This window comes from Rosa chinensis, chromosome 2 (assembly GCF_002994745.2).
Source record: "Rosa chinensis cultivar Old Blush chromosome 2, RchiOBHm-V2, whole genome shotgun sequence".
Classification (NCBI taxonomy): domain Eukaryota; kingdom Viridiplantae; phylum Streptophyta; class Magnoliopsida; order Rosales; family Rosaceae; genus Rosa; species Rosa chinensis.
In genome coordinates this window covers 73,704,384-73,721,053 of record NC_037089.1, presented here as the reverse complement: position 1 = coordinate 73,721,053, position 16,670 = coordinate 73,704,384, and the positions used below count along the sequence as shown (strand labels likewise).

The 16,670-nt window shown below is 36.1% G+C and overlaps 2 long non-coding RNA genes and 1 pseudogene across 2 annotated transcripts; 1 reads left to right on the top strand and 2 right to left on the bottom strand.

Moving 5' to 3' along the window:
• Positions 1 to 16,670, bottom strand: part of LOC112184971 — a 37,826-nt pseudogene that overhangs the window by 11,387 nt on the left and 9,769 nt on the right.
• Positions 3,045 to 6,649, bottom strand: LOC112190913. Its single transcript, XR_002932686.2, has 7 exons — positions 6,441 to 6,649; positions 6,111 to 6,166; positions 5,953 to 6,005; positions 4,858 to 4,997; positions 4,515 to 4,754; positions 3,457 to 3,577; positions 3,045 to 3,341 (listed from the first exon to the last, which is right to left on the bottom strand). It is a non-coding gene; the product is annotated as an uncharacterized LOC112190913 (long non-coding RNA).
• LOC112190914 lies at positions 9,081 to 11,200 on the top strand. The gene is made up of 3 exons (XR_002932688.2): positions 9,081 to 9,312; positions 9,400 to 10,352; positions 10,501 to 11,200. It is a non-coding gene; the product is annotated as an uncharacterized LOC112190914 (long non-coding RNA).

Below are 16,670 nucleotides of genomic sequence, written 5' to 3'. Positions count from 1 at the left end.
ACGCATGTTCGAAGCAATTGTGGTTTGAAGTTTACCACAGATAAGCCAACAAGCATTTATTAGGATAATGCTGCTTGCATTGAACAAATGAAGCAAGGTTACATCAAATGTGACAACACCAAGCATATATCGCCCAAATTCTTCTACAATCAGCAACAACAGAAGCTCCTCAAGGTCAAGGTAAACTAGGTTCGATATGAGGACAATGTGGCCGACATGTTTACTAAGTCATTGCCCAAATCCATGTTTGAGAAACATGTGGCAAGAATTGGCTTGCGGAAAGTATCTGAACTCCCATGATCGTAGTCATCAGGAGGGGTGCAGACATCAAGGGGAGATGTCTACATGTAAATCTTGAAACGTGAATGGTGTGTTGTGCTCATTTTCCCCTTCAACCGAGGTTATTTTTGTCCCACTATGTTTTTGTTACTCGGCAAGGTTTTTAGCGAGGCAACGAGAGAAGCACCGCGTTTGGACGACACAAGGGGGAGTGTTCAAGTAAATCCTTATTTGTGTGTCTGGCCCAAACTCTAGGTTATTTGACCTAGTGGTAATAGGATTTAATTAAAAGAATCTAGAGATTCATATTCAATGTATGATTGCCTTTCCTTGTATGATTCAAATTCTATGCATTATAATCTTCTATATAAAGAGGCCCCTATTATCAATGAGAATACACAGCAATTTTCTCTCAATTCCCCGTTTCTCGAAAACATTATTGAGTTTTTTTAATAAAAACTAGCAGGGTCCACCCACTATATTTGTGGAGAGAAATTAAAGGTAGTGGAAAAACTTCCCGTACAACTATCACATTTTCTGTTTTTTAAATTTTTTTTTCTATTTTATAATTTACCATATTTTCCTTATTGATTAATTATATTTCATAGTTTTTTAATATATAAACGTTAAATTGGTAAAAAATTTCAATTTTGGAGAGCAAGCTCTCTTCTCTTAATAATAGTATAGATATATTTTTTTAAATGTCAAAATTGTCCTTGTGATTTAATTACTTCTCAAATTTTTTTAATTTTTTAGGGTCATTTCAAATTTTGACTGACAAACTATATTCTCTTAATAATAGTATAGATAAATTATCATATTATTTTATCTATACTATTATTAAGAGAAGGGACTTTGTTAGCCAAAATCAAAATTTTTGACAAAAATGACCCTAAAACATTAAAATACTTTGAGAATTAATTAAATCACAGAGGTCATTATGACAATTGCAAATTATATTTTTATTAACAAAAATAAACAAAATAAATCCCACAAATTCTACTTTTTTCTCTCACTAACCTCTCTCTGCAATAACTGTTTTCATCCATTATCCTCTTTTTTTTTTTCTTTTTTTCCTAAAAGAAAAATGCTTACACATGCAGGGTAGGGTTTTCAATTCCAACACAACCCGATAACATGCTTGAAACCTGCACGAAATAAAGTGGGTTGAACCCGCACAATTAAAAAGTGGGTCAGTCGCGGGTCAACCCGCCATGACCCATTTAATAAACCGGTTGGCCGCGGGTCAATCCACCAACATGAAGTGAACCCATATAACCCGATTATGTTATACTTCTTCTTGAAATTTTGGACGTTGGGAGTATTTGATCCTACAATTAGACAATTTGAAATATTTTACTTCATCATTATTTGATTTAATTATTTATAAATTATATATAATTATTTATATTCTTAGTCTTGTGAATTTTTTTAGTGAATTTAATCAATTTATGCATTTTTTTTTAGTTTATGGGTCGCAATGTTAATCCTTAAATGAGTCATTTGATCCAACACGACACGACCTATTTATTAAATAGGTTAAGCTGGTTGGAAACGGGTAACCCGTTTAATAAATTGGTTAAGTTTGGGTTTAAATTTTCAACATGATTATTAAATGGGTTGGATTTGGGTTTGGGTTTGTCTCTAGTGACACGACAAATATCTTGACCCGACACGAACCCAACCCGACACGACTCATTAACGGCCCTAATACAGAGCATGTGTAGAGAAATGCTAGTTCTATTTAATATAAATTATTCACGTGAGTGCGACAACTAGAAAGTCAGGACAAAGTTAGTATACACGTCTCGGTTTACTATGTTTCCGTTCAAGGGAGGTGGTGGTCTTCGCCTGCACAGGGGTTATGTGGCAAAGTGCTCAAGAGACGAGTAAGTCCTGAGGAGTCTAGACCTCTGTCCCAAGTGTGCAAGTAACCACCTACTTATTGGCATTCGTATTTTACTACCCCCTCCTTACTATAAATAACGTACGTCAAGCAAAGCCTCTGAATCACACACAGTACTAGATCAGAAGTAGTTCGGCCTCAAATATATAGGTTCAGTATGTTGCCCGGAAAAATGAGTTTCAAGCTCCATGTTTTCCTACGTCTCCTGCTTGCGCTTGGACTTGTCTTTTCGGCAGTGGCAGCTGGTCGGATAGTTCCCAAAGATGAGGAGCGAGGTTATTTCAATGCATTGATCAAATTTCCTTTTGGTTTAGTAGTTATGTATAAACTGCACGCATGTATAGATATACTAACCCAGATAATGTTAATGTGTGTACGTGTGCAGTAGACGATTGCAGTCTCAATGGTGCTTTTGGTCGCGTCGTGTGACTGCGACTGATGAAGTAGTCATCCCACAAACACGTGAGTCAGAGAAAATTAACATGCCTGTTTTATTCTTCCTAAATCAACATCGTCTTAAACAACCCTCATTTTATGCAGAAGACGAAACAAAAGAATCAAAAGCAGTAATCCAAGGCAGCGGTGCTGGTGGATACGGAGGTGGTGGTCGTGGACAAGGAGGCGGACATGGAGGGGGTAAAGGAGGAGGCGGCGGCGGACAAGGTGGAGGACATGGAATCGGTAAAGGAGGAGGAGGCTAGGCAGACAAGGTGGCGGACAAGGAGGAGGCGGCGGCGGCGGACAAGGTGGCGGACATGGAGGCGGTAAAGGAGGAGGCGGCGGCGGATACAGAGGTGGAGGTGGCGGTCAAGGAGGACGCCGTGGCTGACGAGGTGGTGGGGGAGGAAACTGAAGGCAGACCGATGCTTTATGAAGACTAATAGTAGTGTCCGCGCTTTGCCGCGCGATGTAAAAAGTGTAATGAACTGTTTTCCGTAAACTTGAAATGGGAGTTCCCATTATTGCAGTTTGTTACAGTTGGTGGTGGAACATTTTTGAGAAGCATGCAGAATCTGGTTGTAACTTGAGTTACTAAGTTCCAAATGTTATACAACATTCTAATTTTGGATCATAAGACCCTTGACCTCGGATGGTTGAGCCTTCGTTTTAGGAAGCCTTGTTGATTTCTTCTTTCTTCAGGATGATCCACATAATACTGCAGTAGTAAAAATCATAAGCAATCCAGTTTCAAGTTAAAAACCATGTCTCGAAAGATATGCAGTCCACACCATATGAAGGAAAAAATTAATAATAATAACAACAACAATTACCTGGAGTAACTTCGTGTAGCACAGGGACAGAGAGAACTCAAGAGGGCTATACTCAGGTTGACCAACATCAACTTTTTCATACGGTCAACATCAGTACTATAACTGTCCAACTTTTTCATACCTGTGAAGGAAAAGTTGGAAAGTTCAGAGATATAATGTATTTATAGCAGATGTTATTAGTATATTGTTAGTGAAACAACATATAAGAATACCAAATTGGATTAGCTAAATCTGTGTAATGTAATAGATAAAGCATGACTGTTAGCAAAACATGCAATAGCATTAGAACAAAAACCAACATTGCTTTAGTGATTAGTTGATGTCAAAGTCTGAAATATCGTAAAACATGGAACAATAGCCTAGTTTTAGACAATGCACTGAAACATGAACAGAGAAAATATATAAAGAAGCGCGTAATCTGTGCTTCATTTCTTGATTTATATAAAATAGCATTATACCAATTATTTTGATCAATCTGTTCAAACTTCGAACAAAATGAATTATCATTTAATTAGATCCTTCGCAGATGAAGCAACAATCTGATCTGTTATCATTCAATTTTGTGCACAATATCAAAAAGCTTGATATCAATATCAATGGAAAATGGGAAGTGTAGGCGGTTTTGCCTATATATTAAACGCAAATGGTAGTGTAAACAGCTGGAAAATATGAAATTGAGCATAAGATAAACATACTCATGTATAAGTCAATTCAAATTCTGTAGTTTTATGAAACAGAAACTAAAGAGATGTGGGAGCATTGATTTAGTTATCAACGAAGATTCAGAAAGCAGAGACATCTATTTCAATAGGAGACTGCTCTAAAAAGCTGTATTCGAACACATCAACACTACAGTAAAGAGTATATGCAGAACAAAAGTGCTTGTGTAAATAACGCAAACATTTTTAAATAAAAACAAACAATGTTGTGCAGTGAATAACTTCTAAACAAACATCATTGTAAATCATTAAAACAAACATCATCAAACTAAGTTATTATTTAATGGTATGTAAATTTAAGAGGAAACCAAATGAAATAAAATTGAATATTTTATTTACCTTTTAATTAAAATCAAGAAGATGAAATGCATACTGCGGAATTGGAGGCAACGTATGTCCCACTGGTTCAAATTTAGTTGACTCTTTGAAATACAGCTGAGCATCATGATCTACAACTTTGTATTTGGATACGTGTTTCCGTCTGGAGAAATTGGAGATGTCGTAGATCTGTCCTTGTTCCATCTTGTTCAACACGTAAGGATAATCAGATTCATCAATTATAGCATGAAACGTATTTCCCTGTGTTCAATTGAATTGAAGGATCATAACAAGGTTGATGATTCAAATGTATTTCAATTTTCAAAGAATTGAATTGATTTTAAACAATTTGTAAAAAAGTTACCTCTTTATCAACTAACACATAATGGAGACCATCGTACATCTCATTGCTGTACTTCCTTGTCTCCAGATTCTGAAAACACAAATCTTGATTTGAAAAGCTCTTATTTCACGGATTAATGTGCGTCTGATCATCTCTTGAAACTGAATGTAGGAAAAAGAATGTAAATATAATTAACGGGAAGTGATGAAAGTTGAAGAATAAACAAAAGAATCAATCAACGGACATTTGAGCTGTAAACATACCTACTTTTAGCTAAAACAACCCTGAAGATGATCATTCAGAAAACACAACAAATATATCATAGTATCTTGTACTAAAAGGATAGCTCAGAAAGACAAACTTAAACCAATAAATAGATCATCAGAAACTTCTGAACATAAACTACACACAAAAATTAACTCTGAAAGTTAAAAACCACTACAACATTAATATCTGCTTAAGAGTGTCTAAAGTCTTTTGGAAGTTTCTGTTAGTGTGGTTTTCTGTCAAATCACTTCAAGAGTATTGTTCAATCAAACCTCAATTTTCAAGGCAAATTGACTAACCACCCAGAACCCAGTTTTGACTCTTTTTTTTTTGTACAATCCAAAACTGAAAGACTTGAATGAATTTCTTATATGACAACAAATCACACACACGATTGAGGAAGAACAATTCACTATAATGAAACCCTCACATCAACAGAAACTTACAACCTTATCAATCATCATTACTTTAGAATTCAAAATTGACTATAACAGAGATCGTACAAATAGTGTTGTTAAATGCAAGGAAAGACAGAAACAGAAAAAGGAGAACAAATATACGCAACTGTGGAATGAAGGTGTTAATTTAAACTGCATAATAACTAAAGATGAAGACTTTATATATAAATTGTTCATGTATAAAGAAGAAAGTAAACTGCTGACCAACAAAAAACGATTGTTCTGTAATTTTTTATATTCATGTATCAAAGACCAATAGGAATATTTTTCATGAGTATTCAGAAGTTATCATGATTAGTTTACAAAAATAGCAACTGGATAATATGAAGATGAAGACAATTGATAAAGAAGTTAGTAATTGATTGGAAATGACATAAATTGACAGCTATACCTTGAAATAGCAGATTGACTTATCCAGATATGAAATCAGGGAACAAATAGAATCTGCATAAGACAAAGTTTGATGTTAATTAGATGGAAAGTTCTATGTAAAAATTGACGCAAAAGTAAACTAAAGAGCTTTTCATTAAAGATTGAAATATCTTGTACCTGTTTTCCACAGAAGTTTGTATTGTCAACTGAGGAACAGATTCTAACTGTGGGAGCTGTTGAGAAGTAAGAAGCAAATGGTATCATTAAGACAACAATTTGATTCGAATTGTCTTCCTTAAACAAAGAAACAAATAAAAAGACTTTTGAAAGATCTAAGCCATCTCAATTCACAGAAAGATCGATTTCTTTATAAACATCAGAACAAAGATGTTAGTTAAGAAATTGACTGTATGCAATTGAAAGTGAAATCAACTTGTATAGGAATGATTATGCTCAATAATCTATTAATTGATTAAAGCAAATCATTATATCAGATGGAAATCTTACCATGCCCTGGATGATGGGGATGGGGATGTTGATGGAAAACGTTAATGTCGGTTGAGAGTCGGTTATGAAAACGGTGGAGGCTTCTCGAAGTGCTTAGATGGTGACTTTCTTGCTTATATACTTCAGACTTTAGGGCAAAAGGGTAATAATCCTCAATTGAATCCCTTTCCATCACTGTTTGTCCCATTGGAGAATCTGGAAATGTCGGGAGTTTTCATGTTAAACACTGTTTCTAGATCAGATTTGGGCTTGAAGATCCATAAACCAAGAAAAGAAGGGCAGAATAGCCTTTTCACACACCTTACGGCAGCCCGAAATTGTGAGAAAAAAGGAAGGGCAAAACCGTTATTTTACTGTTACATGAACAGTTGTGAACAGTTAACTCATTTTCATATATTTATAATTAGATATGTACGTACCTACAGAAATTACATCGTGTATATAAATAATGTACGTACCTACAGAAATTACATCGTGTATATGAATAATGTATCTTTCCACAAAAGATTAGGAGGGAAATATGAGTAAAATTACGTATGCACGGGATCTATATATGCTTAGATGTTCCACGATCATGAGTACTTGAGATTGGGTCATCAAGTGCCAAATGTAGTAGCCTTTATATATATGTTGTGTACTTATTTGGTTTTATGAAGCTTGCAGTTTGATTTGTTCCTAATTCCATCATCTTTCAGGAAAGTAGTGTTCTTATGCTGTTAATTAATGTCACTGCGAGATAAATGGAATCCAAAATTAGGTGAATTATTCTAGATTCTTTTTGACAATAAGGCGTGTTCGATCTAGATTGGAATGTTTAATTCAACGTTCGATGACCTAGAATTAAATTGGGATATATAAGTTAATCTCATGCATCCACATTTCTCTTCTTTCTGAGTTTGTTTCTGTTCATGAGTAAATAAATTTTATATCTATATAAGCTAGGGATATGATAACGTGGTGCTTAAGCAAATTCAAATGAAACGTTGAGAACATAAAAGTCGGTAAATAGTTAAACAAAAAGACAAACATCATCAGCATCATGACCCAAGTGCGCAAGTTTAGCTGTAAAAAAAATTTGTTTTCCTATAAATGTGTTTGAGACTGATGAAATCACAGGGGTGGTGATATGCACATGAACGATGGCTATGTGCCAATTTCATATACAGTGTGTCTGTGTGTGTTTCACCAACAGTAGTTATCTGATCCTCTCCCTCTAGTTTTAGCTTGTATGCACGAACCGTGTTGATGTCTGTTATGAAGCATGTGTTCTCAATTCTCATTGCAAACATAAGAATTTATCGATTGTTATATATGACCTTGGATTTGATATAAGATTATAAGGATTAAGGGGTGAGATTGATAAAGAACTCTAGGTACGTATCCAATCTAAATTGAGTTGGTAATAGGTAAAGAACTTGCATGGTTACATGTACATTCCATCCATCCAATAAAATTTCATGTGTTTACTTCGAATCTCGTCATTTACGAGGGACGTATGAGAATAATATGTGACCTAATACTTTGGGCTAGCTACTAAATTCACTATCCAAAATGTAAACAACAAACTCGCAATCCAAATTGCTATTTGGGTTTTGCCACTACGCTTGCTAGCTACTAGGCTCTCATCCTCCAAAGAGCAACTTGAGGAGCGACCCGTTGGTTCCACAAAGGAGACCCCCTTTTACCAGTTGGGCCGGCTGTGTCTCTTTTATTGATCGGTATTCGTAAATATCTTGGTCATCTACGTCTGACTGCATTTTCCAATTGAAATAGAATATTACAAAAATCGGCAAGCAAAACCTAAACAGAATTCAGAAAGAATAAAACTTTATAATGAAAATAGAGGAATGCTAGCAACATTTCCCTCCAACCTAGCCTTTCCCTTTCTACATTCCTCATTCATTGCATGTCATGTGTATTCCACAATCTAAAAAATTCAAATAATTAATACAATTAAAAGATAAGTTCTCACTTCCCCTCTTTACTCTTATTTAATTTCACATGCATTTAATTAAGTAATTAATTTTAGTTTCTCAACTTTTTTCTTTTCTTTTGTGAATCCTTTTTATTTGAAATTTATATTACTCTTGTGGGCTTACATACGTATTTACATAATGTACATGTATATTTAAGAACACACTTCAAATTTTTTACCAAAAAAAAATAATTGAAACCAAAAATATGGCCAAATGTTTGCTTTACTTATATACATATATCAAAGAGACTGTTAAAAAAATAAATAAAAAGAGAAAATTTATATAATCATCTAATCTAACATAGTAACATGTGTTCTAACGAGAAGGAAAAAAAATGTTTGCAGCTGCCATGTTAGTGAGCTTTACCATTTTGTTTTTTTTTTCTTTTTTTTTTTGTGGGTTTTATATAAAATAAATATGTCAAAAAAAAGACTTAGCATTACGGAACATGACCAAATAAATGAAAACGAAATGATGGAAAATGTCATATTAGAGTATGAAATGAAAAAAAATCACCGAGTTACCCACTTGATAAAAAGGTCCTTTATAAATTGCTATTAATATTAATTTAGTCCTTATTAATAATAATGTGATGTTAAAAAAGATCCGTTTTCATTTTTTTAAAATTTCGATTATGCCCTTAAAAAGGTTTATAGCTTTTATACTCAAAAATATCAAAGCTTAATCTTCTCTCCATTTTGATCAGAAATCCCAGAGCTCCGATTAGAAATCCAAAAGGTAGAAGACGAAGCTCAAACTTCACCTGGCGTCACAGCGCAAACCTAATAAGTCACCTACATGCCCAGACCCAACGACGGAGCTCCGAGTGCCCAAAACATTATCCCGGCGACAGAATTGGACTGCTCCTAATGAACGCCGTCGAGCCGGTGATCGAGGTGATGCACGCGCTTGTCTATTTTGAGAATTCCTCTAGTTCTTCTCTAATCTTGAAATCTCAGTTTTTTTTTTTCCTGGTTTTGTAGTAGCTCGATCTATTTGGTTTTGATGTGATTTATCAATGGCTAGTTCTTCGTTATCTCAATAGGTCTACTGGTACAATTTGATTTTGCTCAATTCTATTTGTGATAGAAGCATCAAAATGATCTCTGTGGAAGCAATTGCATTACTGGAGTTGTGTATGCTTTGTATTGATCACGTTTTTAGTTTTTGTAGTATTGGCTTTTAATTTCTTACTATTTCTAGGGTTAGGTTAAGGTTGAACTCTTTGATTTTCAATCACTATATGTATTTGAGCTGAAATTGATCTAGTGCTCCGTTTTTGTGCTCTCTCTATTTGTGGAAACTTGTAGGCTATAGTGTTGCTAAATGTTAAACTACTAAAAGAATGTTTTTGTTGTCTCTATTTAGGGGGTGATGTTGCTATTGAATGTCTTGGAACTTTCTTTTTGTTACCGTATGGTGTTGGGTAGTATATATAATGAGGATGATTAGGTTCTTATAACTAGACAATTGTTTATTGCCTGTTGTTTTTACCAGGCTTTAACTTATGATATGAGTTAGGTTAAACCAAGTCCTATAACTCCTATTCCATTTGGTTCAAATCCAAATCTGCCCCATTAGATTTGGGTGGAGGGTGGCTTACATGTGCCATCCGAACAGCCATGAAATGATGAAAGAACGAATCTATGGAACTCAGAGTAAAATTGAAGTGTTGAAAAGTTAAAAGAATTGCTGGAAGTAACATGCAATGTGTGATGGAATTGTGTTAGAGCTCTGTATGATGTTATTAGGTTTCTCGTATTCATTTTAGATATTTTTGTTAAGAACATGATTTAATTTGATACTACTGCTACTTCACTGATTTTGCATGCAGGTTCGGCTTGTCAAGGAGTTATATGGTAACCAGATTAAAGAAATTCACTATAGCCTGACCTAGCTACCACTTGATTTTGTTTGCAATTGCTGATTTTGGCTAGTTGGTACATTTTCCTTTCTGCATTGTACTTTTTTGTTTTTTTTTTTCCTTGCTTTCAATATAGTATTTCATTACATTTTGATATACTAAACATGTTAGTAGTCGATCATCTATATTTTATTCTTTTGGTGCCACATATAAATTGCAGGTCACATGGGTTTTATATATTGAGTCATTTCCTTATGAAGGTTATCTTTTGAGATCGATCAGCAGTTTGTTATTGTTGCTCTGATACGCAAATATCCTAAGTTGCAAAATCATAAACTCGCCATTTCTATATTTCTTTGAGAGACAAATGTAGCTGGTAATACTTGTTGCTTTTGATATATGTTGTCACATGATAATAGATTGTTTTCTAAGTCATCAAAATAAATACACTGATTTTTGAATGTGGTAAGCATGAACAGATTCATCCTCTTGAGTAGAAATATTTATTATCATGCTGAAGAGTGTAATTTTCTCTTTTGCAGCAAGGTAATTGTTAAGCTTAAGTATGCAAATCTTGTTTCTATACTTCCAACCAATGTCAGTGTAGTAGTATGGCCCGTTTAAATATGGAGATTCAGTCTAAATATATCAACCATGAATACACTGGAAGGTCCAACTTGTCTACTCTATGCAGAGGATGCCTTACGAACAACCAAATCACCAAATGGGTCTGGTGATTTGGCTTCCATGATATATGAATATGCCTAAAAGGCCTAAAGTTTACTCCATGATATATAAAATTGTTGAGCAATATTGTAGCTATAATGATGTACTTTCAGTTGCATTTGACATAATAATTGCTTTGCCAATAACTTCACTGGCCAGTAACTTTTTTGTGACATAGTCAGTGTCTTAACTAGCGACCTGAATTGGTGTGTATAAGAAATTAAGAATAATAAAATCGCTCAAACCGAAATAAGCATGAAAATAGTTTAACTTTTAAGTAGCAATAAGCCCAAAAACAAAATTGATCAAACCAAAAGGAACAAGTTCTTATTTATTATCAACATTGGACATGACCAATGACTTGGTTAGTAACATGTGTATAACAATGACATGGTTAGTGACATGCAATGTGTTTTGGCCAATGACATGTGATTGACAGTGACTTCGCAAGTGACATGTGAATGACAATGACTTGGTCAGTGACTTTGACAGTTACAGGATTAGTAACTTGAGGTTAACAGTGACTTGACCAGTAATCTCACTAACTAAGGACTTGGGATGGCCAGTGACTTGGGCCAGTTATTTGGCTAGTGACATAGCTAGTGAGTTGTGGTTAACAGTACCTGACCATGTCACTGGCCAAATTAAGAGTTACCTAGCTAGTGACAATGCAAGTAACTTGGTTAGTGACTTTTTCGGGGACTTGAGGTTAACAGTGACTTGGCCAGGGATTGACAGTGACATGTTCATGATTGTGACATGGCCAGTGACTTAGACAACGATTGACATTGGCATGTTCATGACTGTGACATGACCAATGACATAGCCAATGACTTAAGGTTAACAATAACTTGGGCAGTGACCTCACTAACTAGGGAATTGGTCTGGTCAGTGACTTGGCTAGAGATTGACAGTGACTTAGCCAATGACCTGGCCAATAATTGATACAGAGACATGGATAGTAACATAGCCATTTATATGGAAATAATGAATATGTGTGATGTTGTTTAGGTTGTATGTTTTACTAAAATAGAAGTATTGCTAGTTCAAATACATACTTTATAGGATCATATAATGAAACTGGTCAGTGAGGTCACTGGTCAGGTTGCTAGACAAGTTTTTGGCCAGAGAAGTCACTAGAAAAGGCCAACTCCTTGGTAACGTATGTTAACCTCATGTCACATATTATATAACTGATCATGTAACTGACCATGTAACTTACAATGTATGTAACTAAACATGTAATTGAACATGTAACTAATCATGTCACTGACGTTGTCATTGACATGGCCAGTTAGTTGTCCAGTGACTTAAGATTAACAGTGACTTGGACAACGATTGACAGTGACATGTTCATGACTGTGACATGGCCAGTAACTTGGCCAATGACATAGCCAATGACTTGAGGTTAACAATAACTTGGGCAGTGACCTCACTAACTAGGGACTTGGTCTAGTCAGTGACTTGACCAGAGATTGACAGTGACTTAGCCAATGACTTGGCCAGTAATTGATACAGAGACAGGGATAGTAACATAGCCATTTATATGGAAATAATGAATGTGTGTGATGTTGTTTAGGTTGTATGCTTTACTAAAATGGAAGTGTTTCTAGTTCAAATACATACTTTATAGGATCATATAATGAAACTAGTCAGTGAGGTCACTGGCCAGGTCGCTAGACAAGTTATTAGACAGAGAAGTCACTGGAAAAGGCCAACTCCTTGGCAACGTGTGTTAACCTCATATCACAGATTATGTAACTGATCATGTAACTGACCATGTAACTTACAATGCATGTAATTGAACATGTAACTGATTATATAACTGACCATGTCACTTACAATGTATGTAACTGACCAAGTAATTAAACATGTAACTGATCATGTCACTAGCGTTGCCAGTCATATTGCATGTCAGTGGCCAGTAATTGACAGTGGCCCACTTGAAAACCAAGACAGTACCAATTATAGACACTTAGAATTGCAATCCATTTTGTGTGAAAAAATAAAAGTGCCATCCTGCCAAATTGGAAATGACATGGGAAAATCACTCTGCCCATGAGTTTGAGCAATATTTTTTGTGCAAAACCTGATTTTCCACTTCAATGAGGGAAAGCTTTGGATATTACTTCTGGTACAATATAACCTATCAAGCATTGAAAGGGGAAATCAAACACAAAAGCTTGGCAGAAAGGGGAAATCATATTTTGGCATATGCTTATGAACATTTTGTCGCAGGATAAAACTTGGTAGATGGAGTGCAAAAACCATACAGATCACAAATATCATCAACAAATGATTTTAATCTCAGCTACAAAATAACCAATGGTTCCAAACTTCTATTGGCAAGGAGGCAGGAGCACAGCTTAGGAAACCCCAACAATGAATTGAAAGAGATAGTTTTAAACATTTAATCTCTCAGTAATCTTTTCCATTTCCAATTTAACTATACTAATCACATTGAGCTAGTAATAGTATAATAATTAAACTACAGAGACCACAAATCGAATCCATGATCAGCAATTAACCATTTCGGAATTGCATAGTTTACACTTCAAGTCGTTCAACAACTCCAGGAATGAGCTCGTGCTCAAGCCCGAGTACTCACCCTCGGTTTTCACCTTGATCATCACAATGTCGATGTTGTCATGTTTGATCTGCAAGCCACTCCACTTCTTCCAACCACACCAACTTCATTACTTGCATTGTTATTCTCCAATTGCTCAATAAAGTTTGGCCCATCACTTGTACAGTACAGAAACCCGAGGAATCTTGTGATCCCCACCAGATATGAGAACATAATTTATCATTAATTGCTATAACAATCTTGTGATCAAATACACATTAAGCACATGGTATGCCTCAGATGGAAAACTACTAGCTAAACTTGTAGTTTCTTTTAGAAGGTCGTGCAACTCCAAGCAATAGCCATATATAATAATCACTTTATAATAATAGTAAATTATGATACACTTACTCTTGTTTTCTAGAAAGAATCTGCAAAACTAACAAAGCTCCATGAACTTGTTGGTCTTGCAAGTTGTGCTTCACCCAGTCTAAAAGTCGTGGCCACCGCTCAGGGTAATCAACATAAATAATTGTCTTTAGGCACTCACCTAGTTGTACCCTGTACAATGACATTAGATCACCAACAAATAAGGAACAAAATTTCTCAAGGCATTATATAGAACTAACAACTTAAAACAAAACATAAAGACAATATGCGTGTAGCCACAAGCCCACTATTGCCACAGTAGCCAAAACAGCAAACAAAGTACCTTAACAATGGGGGAACCTATGTAACAAAGACAAGAACGTGCTCTCTAACCACGTCTTTGTCAGCTTGTGATATCTTATTCTGCTCATCTACAACAATCAACAGGTGAAGAATAAGCACAGCTAGACTCATCCATGGATTTCAGATACTAACCAAAACCCTATTCAATCAATCATTACATACCTGGCTCATGAGGTAACCAGTTCTTTCCAATGAAGTTCTTGAAATGGATGCTGGCAACCTGATGTACACCTATGTCGCAGTTACCGTCCACAATAATTTGCAACAGTCTCACCAAATGCTACGGTATATACTGAATCTGCAAACCAAAACCCCCAACATCAACATCATCAGATAAAAACCCCCACATACATATGAAACCAATTTTTCTTCAACCACATATCAATTCTCCATGAAACAAATCAAACAAAGAACTAAAAATCAATCAAAGATCGTTCTCTCCAACTCAAAACCCAGTCTCGAATCACAATTCTGATCAACACGAGTCAAGATTACATATCCAATTAACCCAAAAAGATTATCAAAAGGTCTCCGATACAAGAAATCACAAGAACCTGATTAAGGTTGTGCTCGGTGGCTTTACGTTCAGGATGATGAAGAAGGAAAGGACATTATCGAAAGCATTCCTCAAGGTTGTACCGCTGGAGGTCTCGAAGGCCTCCATTACGATCGAAACGAGCTTCCGAGCTCTTCACACCAAAGATGGCGGAGTAGACGCAGTAGGAGTGCTCCTTGAAGGTGAAAATGGAGGCGGGGTGGTCGACAGTCCAAATCTTCAAGGTGTCGTCCCATGACGCGGTAAACAATGAGTCGCGGCGCGTGGGGTTGTAGTCGGCGAGCTAACCTCACGCGTGTCATAGAGCTTGACGAAGGCGATGAGGAAGGAGTCGTGAGATTTGGACTAGGCGACGTCGTAGATGCCATCGGCGGTGTTAAAGGGCAATGGCGGTTAAGTCAGTTGAGAGAGGGGGGGCTTAATTATAGTCTGAAATAGATCGGGGAAGAGAGAGACGATGCGATGATGGCATGAGTTGTAATTTTTGTTATTTTTAATGGCAGGTTGTAAAGCGGTGACCTTAATTATCATGGGGACATTAGTGTGTATTTGATTATAATAAGATACTTCAAAATGACCTCTTTTATCATTGGCTCATAAATGAAAGAAAAATTTTCATTGAAAAACTTAGGAAATATAAGAAATGAAAAAAATGTTAGAAATTTTTTTTTAAAAAAAAAGAGTCAATAGTTTTTATTTATTTATTTATTAATGGAGAGCATTTAATAAGGTCAAACATAAATAAGGGTAAAACTTGGAATGAAATTAGTTGTTTTTTAAGGTACTAAGAGCAACTTCAACAGCTTCCCCAAATTTTAATTTTTCTCTATTTTACGGAAAAATGAGCCTCTTTTGCTCAAACAGATTCCCTATAACTATCTCAATTTTAGAGATAATGAGGAAAGAGAAAACCAAATTCCTTAAATTTGCAGCAATCTTTAAAATTTTAAAAGCAACTCCAACAGCTTCCCTATAATTTATGTATTATAGGGAAGCAAAAGTCAAAGCTTTAGCTTCTTTTTCTTCTCCAACTCTAACAGATTCCCTATTTTACAGCAATCTCTAAAATCTCCATAATTCTTCCTTAAAATTTTAGAGATTGCTGTAAATATAGGGAATTTGGTTTTCTCTTTCCTCACTTTCTCTAAAATAGGGATAGTTATATGGAATCTGTTGGAGCAAAGAGGCTCATTTTTCCCTAAAATAGAGAAAAATTAAAATATAGGGAAACTGTTGGAGTTGCTTAAGCCTCATCAAAAAGCCCGCGGATCAAGTGAGTCGATGGAGGCCCGCTGGCCCGACCCGATGGATGGATAGAGGGCCGGGCTTTGTTAAGGGGTTTGAAACCCGGCCCGTCAAAAGCCCGCTAGGCCCGGCCTGTAAAAGCCCGTAAACTATTATATATATGTGTGCATGCGTGTGTTTATATATATATATATATATATATATATATATATATATACACGGAGCCGTTCGAGAGCGGACGTCCGCAACCCAGAAAAAGTGCGAACGTATCTGCTCCGGCCTTGATCGAGCGTCGACGACGCAACGAGGCTTGCCAGAGAGAGGTCAGGGGTCTGCGATCGGGTGGAGTCGCCGGCGACGGGTTTTATGGTGCTGCACAGAACCTGCAATTGCTGGTGAGGTGGCTGCCCAGAAACCGGCAAGCCCGACCTCCTCCGACCTTGAACGGTGCCCAGAACGGTCTGGGACGCCTCCAGCCTCCCTCCTGCAAGCCTTGCGCCGTTGTCGCCTCCTGCTTCGATGTCTGCACTTTAGCGACAGTGCAGACGTCCGCCCTTGATTAGGC